We start from the raw sequence: 25128 nt of genomic DNA, 5'->3' as shown, positions 1-25128 counted from the left end.
ATGATCAAGGGGCAGCCAAAAATTGTTTTCTTTTTCTGAATGCAACATTTTTACAGAGGATTGCATAGAATTTGTTTAGTATCTCACAGTATCTAAAACGACATAGGAAAACCAATATACTCAGAGCGTGCAAGCCCTTCCTGAATTTGTCTTTTGGATTTCTTCCTCATGGAATAGAATTGTGAAGATGTGAAGATGCAATTCTTTATGTCTCCTAATTTATCTTCTTTTCTCCTAACTTTTCTTCCCCTCAACTCTCATGCCAGGCCTACCTCATGGTGTATGTCACTAATTTTCTTAACTCCAACATCAAATTTCCACCTGAACATATGGACTGCAAACGTCTCAGCAGCCATAGGGCAGAGTGAGTGCTGATCTCTGCTACAATAATCTTACCTTCTGCAGACTAAATTTAGAAAGTGATCAAAATCTTGAAAGGGTTAGGGAGTGCTCAGATTCAATTTCCTCATTATAGTCTTTAAACTGCTTCCTAGTTCTGGTGCATTAAATCCTGGGCCTGGAGAAAAATATTTGTCTCCAATGAGAGTTTCGGAAAGAAATGCAGGTTTGGGCTGAATATTGCTGTTTTGGGGCCCAGTGCTTTACTTCTTCCTCTTAGTCAATAAGACAGGAGCTATGATCTTAAATGGTTTTAATCCTTCCACTTAAGCATTTTTCATTCCTGATGAAATCAACGATGGAAGCACTAGGTCACATTCCTAAGACCTTAATTCCCTCTCACTTATATTCCCACTTCAGAAATTAAAGGCATAAGCAAATCTTTGAAAAATAACACTTCTTCTTTAGTTGATGTATATGTGCTGTTCTAAATAATTCACTAAATAGATATATTAGAGGTTTATTTGCTTGACCTATAAATGTCACCATTTCTCCTTTAAAACTCATCTTCTCCATCTTTTCTGATTAACTCATTCCCTTGTGACCCCTTCTTTGGTCTACAGAACGTAAGTACAAATGTGTCATTTAGCCTCAATCACTTAGTTTTGAGTTGCTTTTGCATACATTTATTGCTTCCGTTCAAGGTCGTCTTGTTAACTAGATTGGAAACACTCCAAGGGCAGGAATTGTTTTGCCTATTATTTTATCTTCTAGTGTAGATCTTAGCTCTCAGGAGGCACTCAATAAATGCATCATGACTAGTTAACTCACAGCAATTTAATTACTGTGGCCAACATCAAAAGTATTCAGATGGTCATTTAATAATGATCACCTAGAGTAATGATAATACTCATAATAGCATTCTTTAAGTTCTGGTCTCTACTGGCTGACTTCTTTCAGGCAGCACTTATGAATTTTGCATAAGGTTGCTGTCATCTTGACATTATTGCTTTATGAGATTTATAATCTTGCAAATCATTTGTCACTGAAACAACATGGAAGAGAAAAGTAATTTCAGTAATATGTTGAAAATGTATACTGTAGACATGTTCATACAAACATCCTGTAAAAATAGGAGAGACATGTTTCAGAAATATTCAAAGCTGGTAACAAGAGTTGATATAGAAAGAAGCACCATCAGGCCCTGTACAAGGAAATATTTAAGTTATAATGAGCCAATTTTGGGAGGCCCCAGTGGAAGATTCACTGGGGCACAAGGAGGACAGTCCCACCTGGCCTCTTCTCAGATTCTCTGGGGAGAGTCAGTTACAGCTAGTCACCAGCAAAGAATTCCTCCTCTTCAACCAGGTCCTTTGCTATGTATTAATCTGTTAGAACAAGTGAGAAACATTAAATGCCTGGGCCTAGAAATTTAGGATGGTGGAGAGGAATGTGACACGGCTCAGGTGCTCACCACAGCAGAAGCACAGTCTTATCTCCTAGCGTAGGGCTTGGCTCTCAGGAGGCACTCAGCAAAAGCAGAGTGAATGAATCATTCATTCAACACAGGTACACATCACATCCTTCAATATGTCACAGGCTAGTGGCAGAGATGGTCACAAACACATCACAGTGCCACGGAACACGCACCAAAATAGAGGCCTTGGATAATTACCTATTGACAGCACCTCCCACCATGGCTCTGGCCAAACCCCCTAAATCAAGCTTAGAGGCTTTAAAAACGCTTTAGCATCCAGCATTTATTTCTCACACAAATTATTTCCCCATCACCTACCCCCTCCACCAAAAAAAAAAATTGGAGATAAAATCCTGTAATAAAGCATTGCCCAAAATATATTTCATGGACCACTAATTCTGTAGGATGATAATGGCTGTTACCTGAAGGAGAAAAAAAAAGAAAGGGAGAGAATTCCTAGTCACTGAAGTCTGGAAACCACTGATTTAATTAGTGTAGAATTTCTTAGATCCCTTAAAATGTTACTGTGCATTATGAATCACAAGGAGAGGAACAATATGCAGTATCTCCCAGAGTTAGCTAAGTGCAAATTTCTTTTTTCCACGACATTTATGTCACTGTGCATACTTGAGACATACTGTTCTAGAGCTTTCTCAAGGCTCATTCACCTCCAAATCCTCTTCTAGGAGAAAGACTGCAGGCTTCCAACAAGTGTGGAATAGAGTGGCTAATGTTGATCTCAATGATCAAACACTAAGTTCCCACGGAAGAGTATAAATTTATTTCAAAGTCCAAAACCTGATGGTTGATGGACTTTTTAAAATTATTTCTTCCCAGTTCAAATACATGTAACCAAACTATTTTTCCCATCTCCTAGGACTAGACTCTGTCTCCTGCCCTTAGGATGCCCTACTTTAGGTTTACAAATTGGAACACAAGCTTGCTTTCCTGTTTCTCCACCAGGATTTGGAAAATATGTTGATGCAGCTTTAAAAGCATACATGAAGGCTCAGAAGCTTAGGACGACTCTTTTTAGGTAGATTCTAGCAGCTTCTGGGAAACTGGGGGCTGTAGATGTTGGTTCTCAACCTGGCTGCATATAGAATCACCTGGGAGCTTTAAAAAAGCAAACCGATATCCAGGCCTCACCCGAGGAGAATTAAATCAGATTCTCTAAGGGTGAGACATGAGAACTGTTACTTTTTTAAAAGCTCCCTGGGTGTTTCTAACGTATACCCAGGATTGGGAAGCCCTGCCCCACAAGGTCCAGCTGTAGGTCACAGTAGCCAGCTGCCACCATGCCATTATTTTCAGGACTTGTTCATTTTTTTAAAATCCAGTTTTGGTGCCTTTCTCTTGCAAGGTCCTTGTGTCAGTCCATTTTGCATTGCTATAAAAGGAATGCCTGATACTGGGTAATTTATAAAGAAAAGAGGTTTATTTAATTCATGGTTTTGCAGGCTGTACGAGCATGGTGGGAAGGCAAAGGGGGAGCAGGGGTGTCATATGGTGAGACAGAGAACAAGAGAGAGAGAGGAAGGGGTGCCACATTCTTTTACATAACCAGCTCTCACGTGAACTAGTGGAGTGAGAATTCACTCATTACCGGGAGAACAACAACAAGTCATTCATGAGGACTTCACCCCCATGACCCAAACACATCCCACTGGGCCCACCTCCAACACTGGAGGTCATATTTCAACATGAAATTTGGTGACAAGCATCCAAACCATATCAGACTTGTTCATTCTTCGGGGAACTTGCAAGGTGTGATTAGAGACCCCAGAGTCTTTAGAAAACACTTCACATTGTCATATCCCCAAAACTAACAGTCCCCTGCTGCCATCTTAGTTAAATACATGACATAAAATAGGAAAAAAGGAGACCAGCTGTACCTCGAGATAAACCCAAAATAACACAGTCCTTCTGCCTAGTCATGGCCCTCAAGAAAAACTTTAGCAGGTCCTAGAAACCTTAGTTTTGTTAAAAATTGTTTTTGTTTTACCCTCACCCTTACCTACTTGAGCCGATCAAACTACAAAGAGCCACACTCACCACATGTACCATTAAACTGGGACAGGCCTTTTGGTTTCCAAAAAGAATCTCATGCAAGAATAGAGCTTTACCATCGGGGCCTTTTTTTTTTTCTTTTCTTTCCCAACTGTGGTTTTCTGGCTTTGTCTCTATTTGGATTTCTGGATCAAGTCTGGTTTTATTTCTGGTTTGAGGAAGGGCAGTAATTAATTCCCTATTAATGGCTGAAAGATATTAACAGGGGCAAGGGGGCAAGTAACAGAAGGGGTTTACCCAGCTCTTTTGTCTGCTTGTTTGGTTTGGAGAGTCTGACAACTTTTGTTGTTAAAATATTAGTACAAACATTCTATAAAATGAAGAGACATGTTTTAGAAATACTCTAAGCTGGCAACAAGATTTAATATGGAAAGAACCATGAGGCCATGTACAAGTATGCACCTAACTTGCAACGAACTAATCTTCATGAGCTCCATTTGAAATTAACTGGGGCGGAAGCCTTGCCTATCCACTCCCTCTCCGATTCTCTGGTAACTGTGCTGATGGCTAGACACCGGCAAAGCAAACTTCTCTTCTATAAGCTTCTATCACTCAAGAAACTTTCCTGTGCCTACTAAAAATGCAAACAGCCTTTTGAGATCTGGAATGGCTGAAGTTAGAAAAGTCATGAAACTACTAGTTCTTTTCTTGTGTGAAAAAAATAGTTGTTTTCTCTTCTGGCAAAATGAAAGTGATTAACGTTCCTAATACAGTTTGTTTACTACATTTTGCATTTGTGGTTACTCCTTCTCTTCTCCCACCTCTTTTCTTTCCTCTCCCCTCATCTCTCAAAAAACTTTCAGTGATTAGTGGGGTATAAAGCTCTTTTATTTTGTGTGTGGTCTACGGCTAACTAGTTCAGTCAGCTCCAACATCAAAGAGGAGAAAATGAGCCACTTACATGATAAAGTTGCTTATGTTTAGCAGGCTTGTCTCGATTGGCATAGAGAACCGAAGAAACACATATCAATTTCAAATAATGATTTTAAAGGTTTAAAATAAATGTAAAAGTAATTGCAGAAAGAATGTGGAAAATCAAATTTAATGCTTTCAATATGAAGATTCTTTAAGAAAACAACTTCAAAAGCTTGCTAATCTGTACTTCAGTGGAACAAAAATGTTTAACTTTGAGATAAATTAGTGACTTTGGTTATAGGTTACAAGATAAAAAACAAAGAAATGTGAAGGGGCTTAAAACACAATTTAAAGAGTTTTTAATATTTTGTTTGTAAGTCTAGAGATTTATAACATATAAATCTATCTAAAAGTTTAAAATACAGTATTATGCCAGGTAAAAAATTTCATTCAAAATGATGATATTCTACTTGTTTTTCGATCAAAATATAAAAAATAATATTCTACCTTATATAAAACTTGGATTTATTTTCTCATGGAAAGCCTAATTAATCTGAATGTTTTAAAGTTTTATGAGTCAATAAAGTTATAGTTATTATAAAAATGTAAAATTATTTGTCCAACTAAATAACTTTTATTAACTTATGTTCTTCAAAAGGGTTTATTCTTGTTAAAATTTATCATTCTAAATATCATATGTATGTCTGTATATATGCATATAGACATAGAAAATACCTGTTTTTTAATTGAAATTCACATGAGTAGTCATTTTAAAGTATATAATTCAATGGCATTTAGTACATTCACAATGTTGTACAACTACCACCTCTATCTAGTTTCAAAACTAGATGTGGTTTTCATCACCCCAGAAAACCTCGTATACGTTAAGCAGTTACTCCCTAGTCCTCTGTACCACTAGCCACTGGCAACCACCAATCTTCTGTCTCTATGGACTTTTCCATTCTGGGTATTTTATATAAATGGAATCATACAATATGTGACCTTTTGTGTCTGGCTTCATTCACTTAATACAATGTTTTTGAGGTTCATGCATGCTGTAGCACATTTCAGTATTTCATTCGTTTTGATGACTGAATAATATTGCATTGTATGTATATACTGCATTTTATTTTAGTTTCCTTTTTTTTTAATTTTCTTTTTTAATTTTTCTTAACTTTATGAGGCAGGTTCTCACTATGTTGCCCAGGCGGGTCTCAAATTCCTAACCTCATGCAATCCTCCTGCCTCAGCTCCTGAGTAGCTGGAATTATTGGTACATTCCACCACACCTGACTAGACCACATTTTGCTTATTCATTCATCCACTGATGAACATTTGGGTGATTTCTACCTTTTGGCTATTGTGAATACTGCTGCTATGAACAGTCACATACAAGTATTTGTTTGAGTACTTCTGTTCAATTCTTTTGAGTATATTCCCAGGAGTAGAATTGCTGGATCATATAGTAATTTTATGTTTAACTTTCGCAGAAACCACTAAATTATTTTCCACAATGGCTGGACCATTTTACATTCTCATCAGCAGTGTGCAGAGATTCCAATTTCTCTGCATCCTTGCCAATATTTATGATTTTATCTTTTTTTCCTTTTATTTAGCTATCCTAGTGACTATAAAGTCATATCTTGTTGTGATTCTGATTTTCATTTTGCTAATAACTAATTTTGTTGAGAATCTTTTCATGGGCATTTTACCCATTTACATGTATTTGGAGACGTCTATTTCAAATTTTTTGCCCATTTTTAAATTGGGTTGTTTGTCTTTTTGCTGTTGAGTTGTAAGAGTGTTTTATTCTGGGTACTAGGCCCTTAACATATACATGATTGCAAATATTTCCCCCCATTCTATAGGTTATATTTTCACTTTCTTGATAATGTCCTTTGACATTCAAAAGTTTTTAATTTTGTAAGAAAACAGATAATATGGAGAGTAAAAAAAAGAAATAATTGAAATAATCTCGCATTCTCTAGTTTTAAAATTTTTGACATGCTATGTCTACAATATGAAAAACCAGCAATTAAAAATAGAAGCTAAAAACCTCTGTATTAATTATATATAAGTAAAATGTAATTAATATAAGTATTTCAGTAGTGATGAAATTTTGTATCAGAAACACACACGTTCATGTTCAAAGGTGGGCACAGTCACTGTCGATAAATAGGTTAATTTTAAAAAGAGACATCTTGGTTTTCTACATAAATACTCTTGTCAATTGATGACAATCAGAATACAGAGGGATAAATTAAAGACCCTGAAGATTTGACAATGTCCTCACTGTTTATGTGTTCTTAACCTCTGAACAAGCATCAGCAAAATCCTTACAAATCAATTACTTATTGCATCTCAAGAGAGAATTTTTCTTTACATTCTGATATTAGAATGATTTTAATAAATTAAGCAAAGCCTTTGAATCTTACCATTCACAAGTATTTTCCACTTTTCCCCTACACTCACCAAAATACAAAAACAAACCAGAAATTGACACTAAAAGAAATATCAAAAAAGCCTAAGTAAAGGCCTGAACCAGATCCTCAGACAGCTGAAACTATAGGGAATAGACTCATAGGTACAGGTTTCTCATTATGAGCCAACATCCTCACCCCAGACTGCAAGACCGCACCAAGGGACTGAATCAGGATCCTGAAACTTTTCCCCTCCGGGAGCAAATGACTTCATGGAAACAGACTGTTTAGTCTAAGATCAACAAAATACAAATTAATTCCCTAGGACTAGACGAATGAAATGTAGTGATTTAATTTTGGCCAGGATTCTATTTTAAACGGGCATGGCAAGAAATGCATCTTCTTCTTAATCTAGCACTGACCCTCAATTTGATAGGTTACACTTATTCAAATTGGTATGAAATTTTCTTTAAATGGTATTTTGTTCCAACTGAGCCCTTGGAATTCAGGGGAAAAAATGTCTTACAAAAGATAACATAGATTATAAATTAATATAAGAATCATGATTTTATTTTATTTATTTGTTTATTTATTTATTTTTATGGAGGAGAGGAAGAAAAAGGAAGAGAAAGAGGGAGAGACAACAGGAGTATTGCTTTATTGCCCAGGCTAGAAGGCAGTCTAAAAATGGGTATTGAAAAACTCTTTTATGCCAATAATTGTGCTTAACCATGGAGACAGGAAGGAATAAGGGAAGAAAATAACAAACAAGCAGCCAACCAATATTTCATTTAAACCTATGAAATGCTATGGAATTACTGAGGAGTGATTTACTTCCAATTATGTAGCCACTTTTGGAATAAGTGTGATGTGGTGCTGATAAGAATGTATGTTTTGTGTATTTGAAGTGGAGAGTTCTATAAATATTTATTAAGTTTACTTGTTCTGGGTCTGAGTTCAAGTCCTGGATATCCTTGTTAATTTTCTGTCTCGTTGATCTAATATTGACAATGTGATGTTACAGTCTCCCACTATTATTGTGTGGGAGTCTAAGTCTCTTTATAAGTCATTAAGAGCTTGTCTTATGTATCTAGGTGCTCCTGTATTGGGTGCATATATATTTAGGATCGTTAGCTCTTCTTGTTGCATTGATCCTTTTACCATTATGTAATGTCCTTCTTTGCCTCTTTTGATCTTTGTTGCTTTAAAGTCTAGGCAGGACAATATTCAACTCCAGGTAATACAGAGAACACCACAAAGATATTCCTCAAGAAGACCAATCCCAAGGCACATAATCATCAGATTCATTAGGGTTGAAATGAAGGAGAAAATACTAAGGGCAGCCAGAGAGAAAGGTCAGGTTACCCACAAAGGGAAGTCTATCATCAGACTTACAGCAGATCTCTCAGCAGAAACCCTACAAGCCAGAAAAGAGTTGGGGCCAATATTCAACATCCTTAAAGAAAAGAACTTTCAACCCAGAATTTCATATCCAGCCAAACTAAGCTTCACAAGCGAAGGAAAAATAAAATCTTTTGCAAACAAGCAAGTACTTAGAGATTTCACCACCACCAGGCCTGCTTTACAAGAGCTTCTGAAAGAAGCACTACACATATAAAGGAACAACCAGTATCAGCCTTTCCAAAAATATATCAAAAAGTAAAGAGCATCAACATAATGAAGAATTTACATCAACTAATGGGCAAAACAGCCAGCTAGCATCAAATGGCAGTATTAAACTCACATATATTATTATTAATCCTAAATTTAAATCGACTACATCCCCCAATCAAAAGATACAGACAGGCAAACTGGATAAAAAGCCAAAACCCATCGGTATGCTGCATCCAGACCCATCTCACATGTGACGATACACAAAGACTCAAAACAAAGGGATATAGGAAGATTTACCAACCAAACGGAGAGCAAAAACAAATAAATAAATAAAAAGCAGGAGTTGCAATTTTCGCCTCTGATAAAAAAGAATCGTGATTTTATAAAAAATGAGATAGAACAATAATAGCAATGATTAAATATTATGCAAAGTACCTTCACTAAATTCCTCTACTCTCTGTAACTATAAATTATTTGCATAAGTTCAGCAAGTATATGTTCCTTTTCCAGCCAGGGTATAATTGGATAAATCAAATCTATAACCATGATCATGCCAGAAATCTCATCTAATTAGGTAAGACAAGCCCAGGGACTATGCCTTCACATGTGGGGAGGAAGACCCTCGAGGTCCTCCCATCAAATTGATCTACAGTCTGCTCCATGGCTTATGGAACCCCTGCCTCAAAGGCAGGCAGGGAATATTGACAACAAAAAGGTATCAGGGAAAGATGAGACTCTGATGCTTTTAAAAGTTAGAAGCACTTTGGGCAAAGGCTGGTAGACGTGAATTGGATGGTTCTTGGTTCCTGATCTCAGTGGAGAAACTGACAACGAAAATAAAATACTTCTGAAATATAAAGATAAATTATACCCTTAGGGGTTTAACAAGGCCTCCAGCACTAACTTTTAAGTCTTAATATCATGTTGCTCTACCTTTATTAAAAGTAAAAAAAGGGGTCCTTGTGTAATTTGTAACACTTACTGCTCCTATGAAAATGAAAGTTATCAAATAAAACAAAACATCAAATTAATGATACTGAATCTGAAAATCACTAAGCATCTTAAATGATCAAACTGCCCCTTAGGGGCGGGCAACTTGAACAAAAGAGGGATCTCCCAAGGCAAAACTGATCCTTTGCTCTGCTTCTCTGTGGTCAAGAACATGACAAAGTACAGTTAGGAAAAAAGGGAAAGAATTTATACTCTGAGATAAACCAAAAAAATAGGGTCGCTCTGTTGATGTCTGGTGCCCCAGATGATAAAAACTTGAATATTTCTGACACCCTGCTTGACTCTCTAAACTAAAAAACAAACAAACAAACAAAAATGGCTTTATCCCTGTCTACATGGGTATTTCACAATGTCAATATGTGTGAGTATGAAGATCATGTGAAAAAGTTATTGTTTTCCAAGAATGAAGTAATGTAAATTTGGTCAACTTGTAAGGCTGTGGTTTTCTTCCTTTATTTGGTTCTCTCTAAGGAGGATCAGTCCTTTTGAAATCTGATTCCCGTCACTTCTTTGTAAGTTAACTTATTCTCATTTCTTCTTTCTAAAAGCTTTTGTCTGCTATTTTCTCAAAATGTGCAGAAAATCACCACACTTCAGTATTAATCAGGCACTCACATAGGGGAGGGTTACTCACTCTTTCAGGACATTTTTTGCACAAACCTATCTGGCAATGTCCTGCCAGGAAAAGGGACCACCCTGGCTGCCCTCTTTCCCCTCCCCAGGGGCTTCAAAGCCACAGGCTTGAGTGTTCACCGTCAAGGGAGCACGTAGATACTGTCACCATAGCTGAGAACCAATTAGTTCTTTGGAGCTGCTGTTCTGCAGAGACAGAACTATAAAAGGGAGATCTGTTTATGGTACAGTTACCAAGGGTAAGGGGACCCTTGGTGCCACTTGCTTAGGGACACGGCATTGCTCATTGTGCAGCACCTGTGAACTTCGCTCTGTACATCCTTGGTCTCGTTCTATTTCCATAAGCTCATGTCCCGGTTATATTCAGAAAGCTCAGCCCCTGATCCCCTGGAATGCGCTAAAACAGAAAGGAAAAAGCCGCACTGCTATTCTTGGTCAGCTTCATAATGAGGAGCTTCAGATTCTCTATAAAATGAAAGAAATTCAATTGGGTGAGGTCACCAGGTCACAATCTCCCTGAGAACACTGCTATTCAGAGCAAACCTCCTTCCCAGAGGGGTCCTTAAAGTTTAACAATATCAGTCAACTGCAGTGAGACCCTGTGAGAACACAATCTAAAAATGAGCCTCTGTGTGCCATCTATTATGGGAAGATCCGGTTTACCTTGTGTGCAATTTTAGATCATCAAAGGTGACACTGAATGCTAGCTCCTAAATTTCAATCACAACCTTAACCACCCTGTGATTTAGCCAGTAGCATTTCTGAGGCTCTTTGAAAACAAAAGGCCACCTTCACAAGACTGGGGGAAGGGCTTACCCTGCAGTAGAAGGCAGAGAAGCACACACTGTAAAAACCATGCAACCAAAACATGCTTGCTGAGTTGCTACGGCAGGACGAGGGGTTGTGATGTCCCTGGTAGCATGCAGTCAGATATTTTTTATACAGGACTTCTCTTTTTGTTTAGAATTTACATAGTATGACATCTATCTTCTTAACACAACATCAAACTCAGTAAAAGTGAAAGTAGCACTCAAGGAAGGACAAATTGTGACCTTCACATTGCCACCCATCATCCAAAAACAAGGACACATCTCAAATAAATCTTGTTGAGTGAAAAGGCCAACACAATGAATATATATTGTTACTATTCCATGTACATGAAGCCTAAGAACAGGTGAAATTAATAGATGATGATAGAAATCGGGAAGTGGTTGCCTCTGAATGATGTTCTTGATTGGGAAGGCGGATGAAGGAGGCTGGGTGTTAGATATAGTGAACTCCAAGTTTCTCTTCAAAGAATCAGTATGTCAGTATGCTCAGCTCTCTTATTCTTTAATTTTCCATTTTAAAGTTTAACTTCCTTGTAATTTCAGTAACCAACCTTTTCCACCAGTTCTAACAAGTAGTTCACATCTGTTTCCCCATTCCCTGCTCCATCCTGACTCATCCCAGTCACCTGCTCAGGTCACCTGCTTTGGCCCCTGGTTACCCACTCTGACCTGTCCCATAACTGTCCTTCCCACCAAACTACCCAACCAGCAGCTCCAGCTCATAACCCTGCTCTCTTTAAAATAGCCAATCAGAATGAGCCTAGACTGTACGGTCTAACCCTAGCCAATAGGGGAACGACTCAGCAGTAGGGACGACCTCCATCAGAAATAAGAACCCCTTCCCCTCCTTTGTCTCCAGGTGTGCATTCTCCATTGCTCCATCTGTGAGCTGCCCTCTTCTATAGAAGTAAATTGCCTTGCTGAGAAAAATTATATTCGAGTGCTACTTCTTTTGCAGCACCGAAAATGTACATATAACATGGGGTAACATAAATAGTTGTTTACATGGGCATATGCATATGCAAACATTCCTCAAGCTTGACTGTATGTAAAGTTACTCCCTGAATCTAAAAATTTTTTAAAGTCCACTGCCTACACACATTAGTCCTAAAGTTGGGACTTCAAAGACCACTCACTAAAGGCAAGTGGGAGATCCCAGTTCCCTGCCTGACCCTCAATCCTCCCCTGCCCAAATAGGCCCAATATTGCCCAGTGCTGCTTGTTGCCCCTCATGAGTGACAGTCCCACTGCTCATCTGGCCTATGGTTCCCCTGTGTGAAAATTCTAGGACACAGCCAAGGTGCCCACTTCTCTCTCTGCTCACCCAGCTCATCCAGTCTGTGTTTTTCCCTCCTTTTGATCAAAACACTGCAGTGAGATTGCCATCAAGATGAGACGGATGTGGTTTGGCATCTCCCTACCACCTGGGTCCCTCTCACCATTCCCCTTTGGAAATACATGTCCCCAGCCTGATGCAGTCTGACCTGCAGTCACTCCCTGCTTCTGACTCTGCAGTGGCCCCGGGAACGTGTCCCACTGACTTTGCTGTCTGCTTTGTTCAATTCCTTTTTCTTGGTTAATCACAACATCCATGCTCATTTGTGCCCTGTTCATGAGTCAGTATACGTGCTGGAACCTGAATTGAAACTAGAATGCAAAGCCCTTGAGCCAAATCACAACGGGAGTCCGAGCTTGGCTCTCCCAGCTCATCCCTGGGACCCAGCCCCATAGCCTGTGCTTCTCCCCATCTCTCTCACCCGTGAGGGCAGTGACTCAGGCTTTCTGATTTGATATGGGCTTTCGGTTACTAAGTTTCACTCTGGGTGTACATAACAATACTGGGATGCTATCGGTTTATTAGGCATTGGAACTGGGATACTTAAGCAAAACAGGGAGAAGTTTGGAGACATCTTTGGCCAGTTTCAGATGCAAAACTGTATTGAAAGATAAGCATTATTACAGATTTTCTCTTCAGTGCGGTGACATTTTTAAATGGCAGCAGAGCGGACATTTTACATTTTTTCCATTTGTTTCTTTCTATTAACAAGATCCCTTATAATATCCCCGAGATCTGAGGGAAACAGTCACCCATGTTTTATTTTTGGTCCATACTATATAAATCAGTAGCAAAGTAAATTTCTGCATATGTACACCCCTGAGACCAGGCAATGTTCCCGGAAACCTGGCATGCACCCTGAGAGCACTGGCACTGGGTGTGAATTTCAAAATCATATTTTTCTCTCCAAATAATTGTCCTTGTCCATGCTCAGTCAGGTGTTTTCTCACATAAATCCCTAGGTTTAAATTAAAATCCAAACAGAAAGGAAATGCTACTCATTTTTTAACCATTCAAATAGAATAGCTTTCTGCATCCACATGAATTTTGTTTATAGACTATGGAGGGTCTATATTTGCTACATATTCTTTATTTATGTTAGAGTTTTATATTTGCAAAAATAATTTATGTTGTTTAATTCATCAGCCCTTACGGCACCTTTGAAAATCAGAGCAGAATTACACTCCCATTTCAGAGGCGAAAACGCAAAAATCAAGCTTATGTCCAAGAAAGCCTTTAAGAACTCAAGGCTTATGTTTCCAATTTGTGTCTTCATTCCTAAGTTTTTCCAAATCCTTTGGTTCCATGACCACTGCCTTCCCATCAGCCACCCAAAACATGGCTGGGAATGTCCTTCATGTGACTCCATGGATGCCAAAGGAGCAGGGATCCTGCAGAAAGCCCAGGGTTCCTTCATGTGGGTCTCGAGGTTCCTGGAGAGAAAACCCTGGATTGCTTCAGGGTTCCAACTATTGGAAACTCTCTTTGCTTTTCATTCCTCTAATCACTTACAGTCTCCAAAACCTCAAATGCTTATTTATCCTTTTGTCCCCTAATGGTTCTCGCAATAGCACCAGTGGACCAGAGCTGTCTAGTTGTAAGAATAAAAATTTTCTGGATCCAGGGCTGGAATTGTTAGGGAGGACTGTGGTGATGCAATGCCTTTCTTTCTTCTTCCTTTCTTCCTTCCTTTCTCTTTCTTTCTTTCTTCCTTCCTTCCTGTTTCTCTTTCTTTCTTCTTTCCTTTCTTCCTCTTTCTTTCTTTCTCTTTCTTCCTTCCTTCCTTTCTTTCTCTTTCTTTCTCTTTCTTTTTCTCTTTCTTCCTTCCTTCCTTTCTCTTTCTTTCCTTCTTTTTCTTTCTTTTCTTTGTTTCCTTCTTTCTTTTTTTGAGACAGAGTCTCACTCTGTCTCCCAGGCTGCAGTGCAGTGGCAGGATCTTGACTCACTGCAGCCTCTGCCATCTGGATCAAGCAATTCTCCTGTCTCCGCCTCCCGAGTAGCTGGGATTACAGGAGCCTGCCACCACACCCATCTAGTTGGCTCAGGATTTTCCATGGTGATCGGCCCCATCTCTGGCACTCCCTCAATATGGTTACGCTGCTGTCAGCAAAACACTCAGTAGGTCTGAGTTTTAGGGTCTCCTTCAATGTTAAAAGCCAATTCGTTTTGCCACTTACCTATTACCTAGGAAAATTTGAGAATTCATGCCGTGTACTGTTTCTTCCGTATGGTTAAATGTGAGAGACATGGGCATTTGCTTGTTGATACATGGACATTTATATCAACTACAGGATGGTGCTGAGTTCCCCCAAAAACATTCTCTCATGGTGAATGAAAAAAAAAAACCAAAAAACCAACACTTCCAGGGTTGCTGGTGCTGACATCACCAGTGGCTTTAAACATGAAACAGTTCCCAGATTAAGGAGCATCTTACTAACACTACTCAGGGATGACATTGCCTTGAACAGCCAATCACCTCCTTTCCTAATTAGATAAGGGCCTGCATATTATTTTGTGAGAGAGAGACCAAAATTCTATCAACCATAAATTAGGCTGGAGAAATACCAAATCCTTTTTCCACCCATCACTTGGTTCCAAGACATTACCTACCGCTATTCAAATCACTAATTGGTGCTTTCTACTATACAACAAATGAACTAAAACTCCTGAGTTGGTTCCATTTCCTTTAAAGTCTGCTCATTACTAAGAAGTACCAACTCTCAAGCTTATTAAAACCAGAGTGTGGGCTGCTTATCACCAGGGGCTGCATCCTTTCACTGTAAGAGAAACCAATTTGCTTCTTCTCTCAGCCTCCCAGGATTTTCCCTTCTCCTCCGAGGAGCTTGAGCGAGTCCTCGCAAGCCTCACAGGAGGCCTTGTTACAGTCAGCTCACCAGAGGCAGGGAGGGGACAGCATTTTTATCCACACATCCATGAGTCATCACCACACACTCTCAGCTGCAAAACTGGGCTTTCCACTACCTGAGGCTGTCTCTTAAATGCAAACAATTCTCCACTCCTAAGCAGTGCATTTTCAAGCAATTGTTAGACATGCAGAGTGTGGCCAGGCACGCGCTCACGCCTGTAATCCCAGCACTTTGGGAGGCTGAGGTAGGGGGATCATCCAAGGTCAGGGGCTCGAGATCAGCCTGGCCAACATGACAAAACTTTGTCTCTACTAAAAATACAAAAATTAATCGGGTGTGATGGCAGGTGCCTGTAATCCCAGCTACTCGGGAGGCTCAGGCAGGAGAATCGCTTGAACCTGGGAGGTGGAGGTTGCAGTGAACTGAGATTACATCAGTGCACTCCAGCCTGGGTGACAGAGCAAGACTCTATCTCAAAAAAAAAAAAAAAAAGAAAAGAAAAGAAATGCAGAATGCATCACCACAGTCCTCCCTAACAATTCCAGCCCTGGATTTAGAAAAGTTTTATTCTTACAACTAGACAGCTCTGGTCCACTGGTGCTATTGCAAGAACCATTAGGGGACAAAAGGATAAATAAGGGTTTGAGGTTTCGGAGACTGTAAGTGATTAGAGGAATGAAAAGCAGGGAGAGTTTTCAGCAGTTGAAACCAGGAAAGAAGCAGTAGTGAGAAATATTCTGCCGGCACACTGAACGACTGGATGGGCCGACGTGATCCTCTCTCACTCTGCCTGGAAATACTCACTCTCTGTTGTCAACCTGTTGTAAGGGAGCCGCTCCCGCCTGGTGCCCGGGACACCTTGTGCACGTCCACATACGCCCTGCAGGGGAAACTGGAGCCAAGGATCCTCTGAGCTGGCAGAACGCCTCACGGCGCTCCCTGGAAGACCCTCTCCCCTTCCTGCCTGTCTCTTCTGAGAGGCTGTTAGAAGGTAGTTTCCCATCATCTCCCAGGTTGCGAAGAAGAAGGAGGTTTCCTTCCTTGCTCACTTGGAAAAAAAAAACTGCAGATGATGAAACTGCTTAGCTGCTAAGATTGGGTTCTCAGCAACAGGGTTCCTCCCAACTCAAGTTGAGTCATGGTTCCTTCTGCCTTGGTGTCCTGCTCTTTCACGCGTGGGATAAGTACTGTGGGGAACACGCACTTCGGTGGGTCTTCCCTTTCTCTCTATGTAACCAATGCGCTGAGAATGTCTCATTGCGCTTTATGGTCCAATCAGTCAGAACTTGGCCTTAACTGCTCCTGTGCCTGACGCATGTTAGTTATTTAAGATCCATTTGGGTAAGAGGTAATTCTTTTGAAAATCCAGATAATTATAGGACCACTATGGTTAACTTTTTGGCAGGAAGGGGAGCAGTTCATAGGCCCCTCTGTGCACACTTTCCCTGAGAAAAATGTAACGGCACAAATATTTGTATACATTCTCTAGAAGGGTCTATATGTATTCCATGGAACTCAGGCAGAAACCTCTGCTCTCAAGGGATTTAGGTCCAACCAATCACTCAAGCTATGAAATCAAACAGTATTACCAGATTGGTGTTCTTGTATTTATGAGGCACCACGCTAAGCGATGGAGTTGCAGTAATGGACAAAGATTGCAGGTCCTCATGGAGATCTGACTGGCCTGCCCAATGCAAACGGCAGCCGCTAATCACAGTCGCAGAAATCAACACAAAGTGCAGCTGTAGGAAGTAAACAGGAGAGGTGCATGGTACCACGAGGACTTACAGGAGGATCTGAACCAGCCAGGGAGACCAGAGAAGCATGCCGTGAGGAAATGTGATTGAGCTGAAAGCGGGAGTGTGGCAAAGGCAGAGAGGGCCACATGTGCCAAGGTCCTGTGGCAAAGGGCAGCAGGGAGTCTGTGGGGAGGGGGCCCATGTGTCTGGGGTGCAGGGAGCAAGGGACAGTGAGGATGAGAAGAGGCAGGAGAGGTGTGCGAGGGCCAGCCACACAGGGCCTTCCTCAGTAAAGGATTCTCCATCCTGCGAGAAAAATGAGAGAACTTTCATCCAGAGGCAGGCTGGTGGGCGTGCTGACCTGATCTGATTCGTGTTTGAAGCTGTGACTGCAGCATGGAGGATGAGCTAGATGGGGCTGGGGCAGACAGGCGAGGGCCCATGGGGCCTATGCTGGGAGACCAGGGCGAGAGTAGAGAACTGTTAGATTCGGAGGGAAGGGACAGATTTGAGAGCTATTTCTAAATTTTTACAAATTTTTAATTACTATGGATACACAGTAGTTGTACATATTCATGGGGTGCACATGATATCTTGCTACAAGCATAGAAGGTGTAATGATCAAATGTGGGTAGTGGGGTATCTGTCACCTCAAGCATTTATCACTTCTTGGTGTTAGGAACATTCCAATTCCCTTCTTTCAGTTACTTGAAAATGTGTAATAAATGACTGCTAACTATAGCTGCCCTACTGTACAACTGAACACCAGATCTTATTCCTTCTATCTAACTGTATTTTTGTATCTACTAACCATCCTCTATATCCCCAGCTCCACACTGCCTTTTCCAGCCTCTGGTAACCAGCATTCTGCTATCATCATGAGTTCAATTGGTTTTGTTTGTTTGTTTATTTGAGATGGAGTCTCACTCTGGTGCCAGGCTGGAGTACCGTGGCACGGTCTCGGCTCACTGCAACCTCTGTCTCCCAGATTCAAGCGATTCTCCTGCCTCAGCCTCTGGAGTAGCTGGGACTATAGGTGCGTGCCACCATACCTGGCTAATTTTTTGTATTTTTAGTTGAGACGGGGTTTCACCATATTAGCCAGGATGATCTCAATCTCCTGACCTCGTGATCCACCCACATTGGCCTCTCAAAATGCTGGGATTACAGGCGTGATCCAATGTGTCTGGCCAACTTCAGTTTTCTTTTTTTAGCTCTCACATATGAGCGAGAACATGCAGTACGTGTCTTTCTGTGCCTGGCTTATTTCACTTAATATATTGTCCTCCAGTTCCATCCATGTTGTTGCAAATGACGATGTCATTCTTTTTCAGGCTGAATAGTATTCCATTATGTATATGTACCACATTTTCTTTATCCATTCATCCATTGATAGATACTTATGCTGATTCCATATCTTGGCTATTGTGAATTGTGCTGCAACAGACATGGGAGTGCAGATATTTCTTAAATATGTGGATGTCTTTTTGTTTGTATGTATACCCAGCAGTGGTGTTGCTAGGTCATACAACAGTTCTATGTGAGAGCTGACAGGATTTAGATGTATGTCCCCACCCAAATCTCATGCTCAATTGTAATCCTCAGTGTTAGAGGTGGGGCCTGGTGGGAGGTGAATGTATCATGGGGGTGGTTTCTAACAGTTTAGCTCCATCCCCCTAGTGCTGTTCTCATGATAGTGAGTGAGTTCTCATGAGATCTGGTTGTTTAAAAGTACGTAGCATCTCCCCCACATTTTTCCTCCTGCTCTGACCATGCGAAATGTCTCACTTCCCCTTTTGCCTTCTGCCATGACTGTAAGTTTCCTGAGGCCTCCCTGGAGGCCAAGCAGATGCCAGCATCATGCCTCCTATACAGCCTGCAGAACCATAAGCCAATTAAACCTCTTTTCTGTATAAATTACCCAGTCTCAGGTATTTCTTTATAGCAATGTGAGAACAGACTAATACAAGAGCCATTTAGGAGATAAAATTGATAGGACTTAACCAAGACACGCTGGGCAGGTCTGAGCATTGTCAGTAGAGAGAAAAAGTTAGTAACTGCAGTGTGGAGTGCTCCAAGCTGTGGGTCCCACAGCTGTGGAATGAGGAGTGCAGGAGGAAATGCATTTCCTTCCTGTTTTTTAGTGTCAGCTGCATTGAGAGGATTTCATAATGCTGACTTTTGCCTTCACTGCCTTTCCTACCTCCTTCCATTGCCCCATCACTCCTCATTCAGATGGTACCCTTGCATTTCTAATGGGTATAGATTCCAGAATTAGAAAGAAAACAGATGGCCCAACTAACACCTTTCTTTTCATCTGAAGTTTGGAGGTGAAAATGCTGCCCAAGATTTTGGATATTGATGTTTCCAATAAACAAATTTATTCCCCCAAAATGTATCCTGTTGACCACTAGTCCCCTGAGATGCCCTTCAAATGTTTGCTAAAATAAGCTTGTTACACACTTTATATTGTAGTCTTTTTTGGATATTCATGATGCTCATTAGCATATAAACGTCTCAGAGGAGTCCTGCAGCAGAGAAACACTAACTCCTGATTTCCTAAAGTGAACTCTTTTACCCTAATTCCCGCTACTGTTCCAAGTGTACAACATAGGAAACCCAACCTCAGACCCCACTATGATTTCTCTCTTTTTTATCTTAATTAAAAAAAAAAAAAAAAAAACCTGAATATTTTAATGGCAAAAATATATGTTTATATTTCTCTCTTTTAAAAGATATTTAATAACAAGCCAGGCACTGTGGCTCATGCCTGCAATCCCAGCACTTTGGGAGGCCAAGGTGGGCAGATCACTTGTGGTCAGGAGTTCAAGACCAGCCTGGCCAACATGGCAAAACCCTGTCTCTACTAAAAATATAAAAATTAGCCAGGCATGGTGGCAGGCGCCTATAACCCCACCTATTCGGAAGGCTGAGGCACGAGAATCACCTGAACCCAGGAAACAGCGGCTGCAGTGAGCCGAGTTCATGCCACTGCACTCCAACCTGGGCGAAAAAGCAACACCCTGTCTCAAAAAAAAAAAGAAAGAAAAGAAAAGAAAGAAAAATGATATTTAATAACAATACTTCAGAAGACTGGATTTAACTGCCCTCTCTTCTCCCTCCTGCCAGTTGTCCACCCTGGCACAGATACATGAAGGCAAAGGCCCCGGGAGAGGAATGTCCCCCTTGACTGTGACCTGTGGTTCAAGGGGGAAGACACCCTGTTCCTCGCAAGGTCAGCAGAAAGGCTGTTCCCTCCTGTTCAGTGAGCCGTCCGGCTCCGTTCACTTTACCTCATTTATGTACCTGGTCAAACCTCTAGTCCAAGATAAAATTCCTATTATCTGTCACTAATGGACCTGCCTTGTTGACAGCCATTTGAATTCAACCACACCCCTAAACTTCTGGCTCATAGCTCAGCTCACTGGGATGAAGGTCACTGGGATTCCCTTGTGCCACTGATCCCCAAGGTTCTTTGAATCTTTCCTGAAATCACCAATCATGATGAAGCCACTGGCATAGCCAGTCACGGTCTTCCCCTAGATCAGGAGGAGAAGACTGATGAGATTAACATCAGCATTTACTTCACCAGCTCCACCAATGGTGAGGTCAATCTCTGGTTGTTGATCCTGGTCATGGAGAGTTAAGACCCACTGCAGGATGAGCCTGGAAGGAAGTGGAAACACAGACCAGGTTCAGATTCTCTGGACTCACTTTTCTGCTACTCGCTGCACAGCATGGACACATGTGGAACCACTTCCAGTTCCCAGAACTGGGTTATTCCTCACGTGGTTCTCCACCACCCCACGGCCAGTCAGCTTCTTGGCCTCCTCGGCTGTGGACATCATGGAGGGGACCAGGCAGATGCTGTTGGAGTCTCCACAACTGGTGCTTGTGCTGCCAGCATGGCAGCAGGGCCTGGACTGCGTTTGCCTTGAGAGCTGCACTTGGGAACCCTGGAGCTTCCAGCTGTTCCCACCTCCGCTGGAGGTGCACCACCGCCCACCCCAGAGCAGCACCAGGAGCCACTTGTACAGGTTGCTGAAGGGCCCAGAGCACTGCCTCCTGATGCCTCACTCTGGCATCTGCTCTGTGATTTCTTTCTTTTCCTTTTTTTTTTTTTTTTTTTGAGATGGAGTCTTGCTCTTGTAGCCCAGGCTGGAGTGCAATGGTGTAATCTCAGCTCACTTGGCAACCTCCGCCTCCTGGGTTCAAGTGATTCTCCTGCCTCTGCCTCTAAGTAGCTGGGATTACTGACATGCACCACCACACCCAGCTAATTTTTGTATTTTTACTAGAGATGGAGTTTCACCATGTTGGCCAGGCTGGTCTTGAACTCCTGGCCTTGTGATCCTCCTGCCTCGACCTCCTAACGTGTTGGGATTACAGGCGTGAGCCACTGCACCTGGTTGCTCTGTGATTTCTATCATCCAATTACGTTAGGTCCTGAAGAAGTTTCTCGGGCGGTTCTTCTTTTTGGCATGCTCCGTAGATTCTTAGTCTCCAGGGTTGTGGAGCTGCTCTCTGGCTCCCACTGAAGCATCCCACCCCTTCTCATCCCTTCAGAATGCTCCATGCTCCACAATCATCCAATTGCTCCTCGGTTGCTCTCAAATCAAACGTCCATTGCCTCGGTACGACCCCCATCAACTCTCATAGAGGAAACACAGTCTTCACAAGCCAATCCACGCTGATGATGAATGACTAATAGCCTACCACATCCTGCCCCTAGAAGACACATCTTATCCCAAACAATCCCTATTACTATGATTTTTCGTAAACCGACACATGCAGGCCGCACCAGCGGCAGAGGTTTTGGGGGCAAAGGAACCACCATAAACAGCCGACCAGCCCTGGTCACTTACTCTAAGTGATTTCTCCTCTTCAAAAATCTACTTTATCTATTCTTGAAATCACAGGATCTATAAAATTTTTCCATTATCTAGTCACCCGCTACCCCAGGAGCACCAATTGGTATGCGCAGCAGAGACGGAACCATTCACACTTCTCGAGGCTATGGAGGGAAGGGGACAAGGGACGAGGCCTGTGGTGCTGGACGGTTTGTACATGAGGTGCTCGCCAACTCGCGTCTGCTTGTGACGTGCTTACAACCATCAGGTCCTCCAAACCCTATGGAAAGACAACAGTGATGTTCATGTACTAGTCATGTAATAATACAAACATTTACGTCTTCGTGCGCTGTATTTTTTCATTGGAGATGAGGAAGTCTCATCTTTGCGAGTCCCGGCAGCATCTGTCGGCTTACATGGATGGTTCTGTCAGACACCCATGGATCTTTTTCCTTTGCTTAGCTTTTCTTTGTTCGTTGCTCCAGCCTGTCATAAATGTGACTCAACTTTTTCCTTTTCTTTCTTTCTCTTTTTTTTTTTTTTTTTTTTTTTTTTTTGAGACAGAGTCTCTCTCTGTTGCTCAGGCTGGAGTGTAGGCAGTGGCACAATCACAGCTCACAGCAGCCTCAGCCTCCTGGGCTCCAGCAATCCTCCCCACTCAGCCTCCTGAGTAGCTGGGATCACAGACATGCACTACCATGCACATACAAAATTATAATCAATATTTGTTTTTGTTTTGTTTTTATAAAGATGGTGTCTCCCTATGTTGCCCAGGCTGGTCTCAAACTCCCCAGCTAAAGCAATCCTCCTGCCTCAGCCTCCCAAAGTGCTGGGATTACAGGCATGAGCCACTGCGTTCTGCTGTGACTCAGCTTAATCAGCTCTTCTGGGTTTCTCAGGGATTCCTTGTGTTCCCCTGGTTTAGAGAGAAGCTACGAGGTATTTCCTGAGAGCACATTGCACCCTCTACTACAAAGAAACTTTTTGGCTGTTCTCTTCCAGTTGGCTAGGGAGGGGCCACGTCCTTTGGGAGAACTTGAGAGGTTCCTTCTATGCTATTCCAATGGTTTCTTTTCTGGGAAGTGCACATGCTCCTGTTTCTTGCTGTCAGAAACTCTCAATCATGAAGCAGATTGTCTAAGACCTCTATTGTTTTTTATAAAAATTCTTCCTTCCCTTCATTCTATGACAATATTCCTTCACCTCGTAAGGTGAAACTGCTTTCATCCTTACAACCCTCTCTGACATTCCATTCAGTCTTCACCTAATTCTCCCACTCCAATTTTTGATGCTCCAACAATAGTGTCAGTTGCTTCTAAGAATTCCTTCAGGAGCTGCAGTCAAGAGTGAGGACTCTGTCTCTGCCTCTGTGTGTCTTTTTATCTCTCTCTTTCTCTCCATCTTTCAGCCTCTTTCTGTCTCTGCATCTTCCTCTCTCTCTCACAGACACACACACACACACACACACACACACACACACACACACACACTACCAAAAATTCTCAGACCCCACGTTAGGAAATACTCTTGGAAATATGGCTAGTACCTGGTATAATTTAAGCAGAGCAACAAGACCTAAAGCCTGAAAGTGTTCCTGGAAACAGACCATCCTATTATTGCCAACAGTTTGAAATCTTCAAGTGCTCACATTTTTCAAGCCACCTTGCCAAACGGCTCAAAATGATGCAAGTCTGCATTATTTCAAGTCATAGTTCCAAAGTTCTTTATGAGAGGGGTTGCCTCTGGCATGTGTCCAGATGGATGGGAAAATGCCAGCAAAACATGGCAAAAAAATATGTGGCTAGCTTAGATGTAGAAGAAGAAACAAGTTTAATGAGTTCCGGGGATAAATCATTCACGCTAGCTATTTTATCGCTCTTCCCCTGGAACAATGCTGTGTTAAATTTCTCTGGGATTGGCTCAGATAGAACGTACACAGGGAGAATCATCAGTTCATAGGTTACAGCCACAATGAGAAGCGCTGTGGTTTTTTCTGTGAGGTGAGCAAGGCTGCCAGTACTGGACACGGTGTTCACATGTATAATTACAAGTATAGACTGAGAAGAAGGGGCTGGAAATAAATCAAGCATCATTTTAAAGAAAGAAAACCTAAAAGGCCTGCCTTAATTCTGATTCTTTGCTAGAGTCCCATCCCCTCAGGAAATACAGTTGTTTACCTTTTAGTTTTTCATGCCTTATTTGTTTCAAGCCTAAGGAAATGACCCCTATTTCGGTTCAGTTGATCTTGCTGGAAGTTATACACACGTGGACAGCCATGGGGACTAAGGCATGGGGAATACTATGGACCCTTTTTTATTTATTTAGAGACAGAGTCTTACTTTGTCACCCAGGCCGGAGTGCAGTGGTGCAATCACGGCTCGCTGCAGCCTCGACCTCCCTGGCTCAAGCGATCCTCCCATCTCAGCCTCCCAAATAGCCAGGACTATAGGTGCACGTCACCACACTTGGCTAATATTTTTTTATTTTTGTAGAGATGGGGGTCCTCCTATGTTTCCCAGGCTGGTCTCAAACTCCTGGGCTTAAGCCATCCTCCCGCCTCAGCCTCCCAAAGTGCTGGGATAACAGATGTGAGCCACCATGCCCAGTCTATGGTCGCTTTCTGGAAAAGACAGTTGCTTTGGAAACTTGACAGTAAAGCCCAAGGAAGGGAGGCTTTGAGTACAAGAGGTTCAGTTCACTTATTCCTTCAGTCTCTGGCATGACCGACATCCCTGCCAAATTAGTAGGAGGTGCATATAGTGGGACAAACTGTGGGATAAACCTCTCTCCAGTGTTTCCCTTCTCCACACTCCTGGCATCAAAGGCCTTCAGCAATTTTCCCATTTCTTTATTCAAAATCAATTCTCTGTTCATTCATTCATACAATGACAAGGATCTAGGTGTACAGGGGAGTATGAAGTATTAAAATAAGGAGAGAAGGAGAATAAGGGGAACTCTTCAACACTCAACCCTCGGGATCTTAGTAGCCCAAATCACTGATGGAAATTTCCAGACTCCTCACTTTGAGCCACAGGTTATAGGTTATTACAGTTCACCTGTCTAAGAACTATCTTAGATTGACTTTGT

General features: G+C 41.6%; 1 pseudogene; it reads right to left on the bottom strand.

The window, feature by feature from the left end:
- Positions 1–20395: 20395 nt before the first annotated feature.
- LOC105712943 (ribose-5-phosphate isomerase-like) lies at positions 20396–21168 on the bottom strand (annotated as a pseudogene).
- Between the last annotated feature and the right edge of the window lie 3960 nt (positions 21169–25128).

Source organism: Aotus nancymaae, unplaced genomic scaffold, assembly GCF_030222135.1.
Source record: "Aotus nancymaae isolate 86718 unplaced genomic scaffold, 86718_ANA_hifiasm-v0.15.2.pri h1tg000020l, whole genome shotgun sequence".
NCBI lineage: Eukaryota > Metazoa > Chordata > Mammalia > Primates > Aotidae > Aotus > Aotus nancymaae.
Note: the sequence above shows the minus strand (reverse complement) of the source record. Positions and strands in the feature narration are given on the sequence as shown.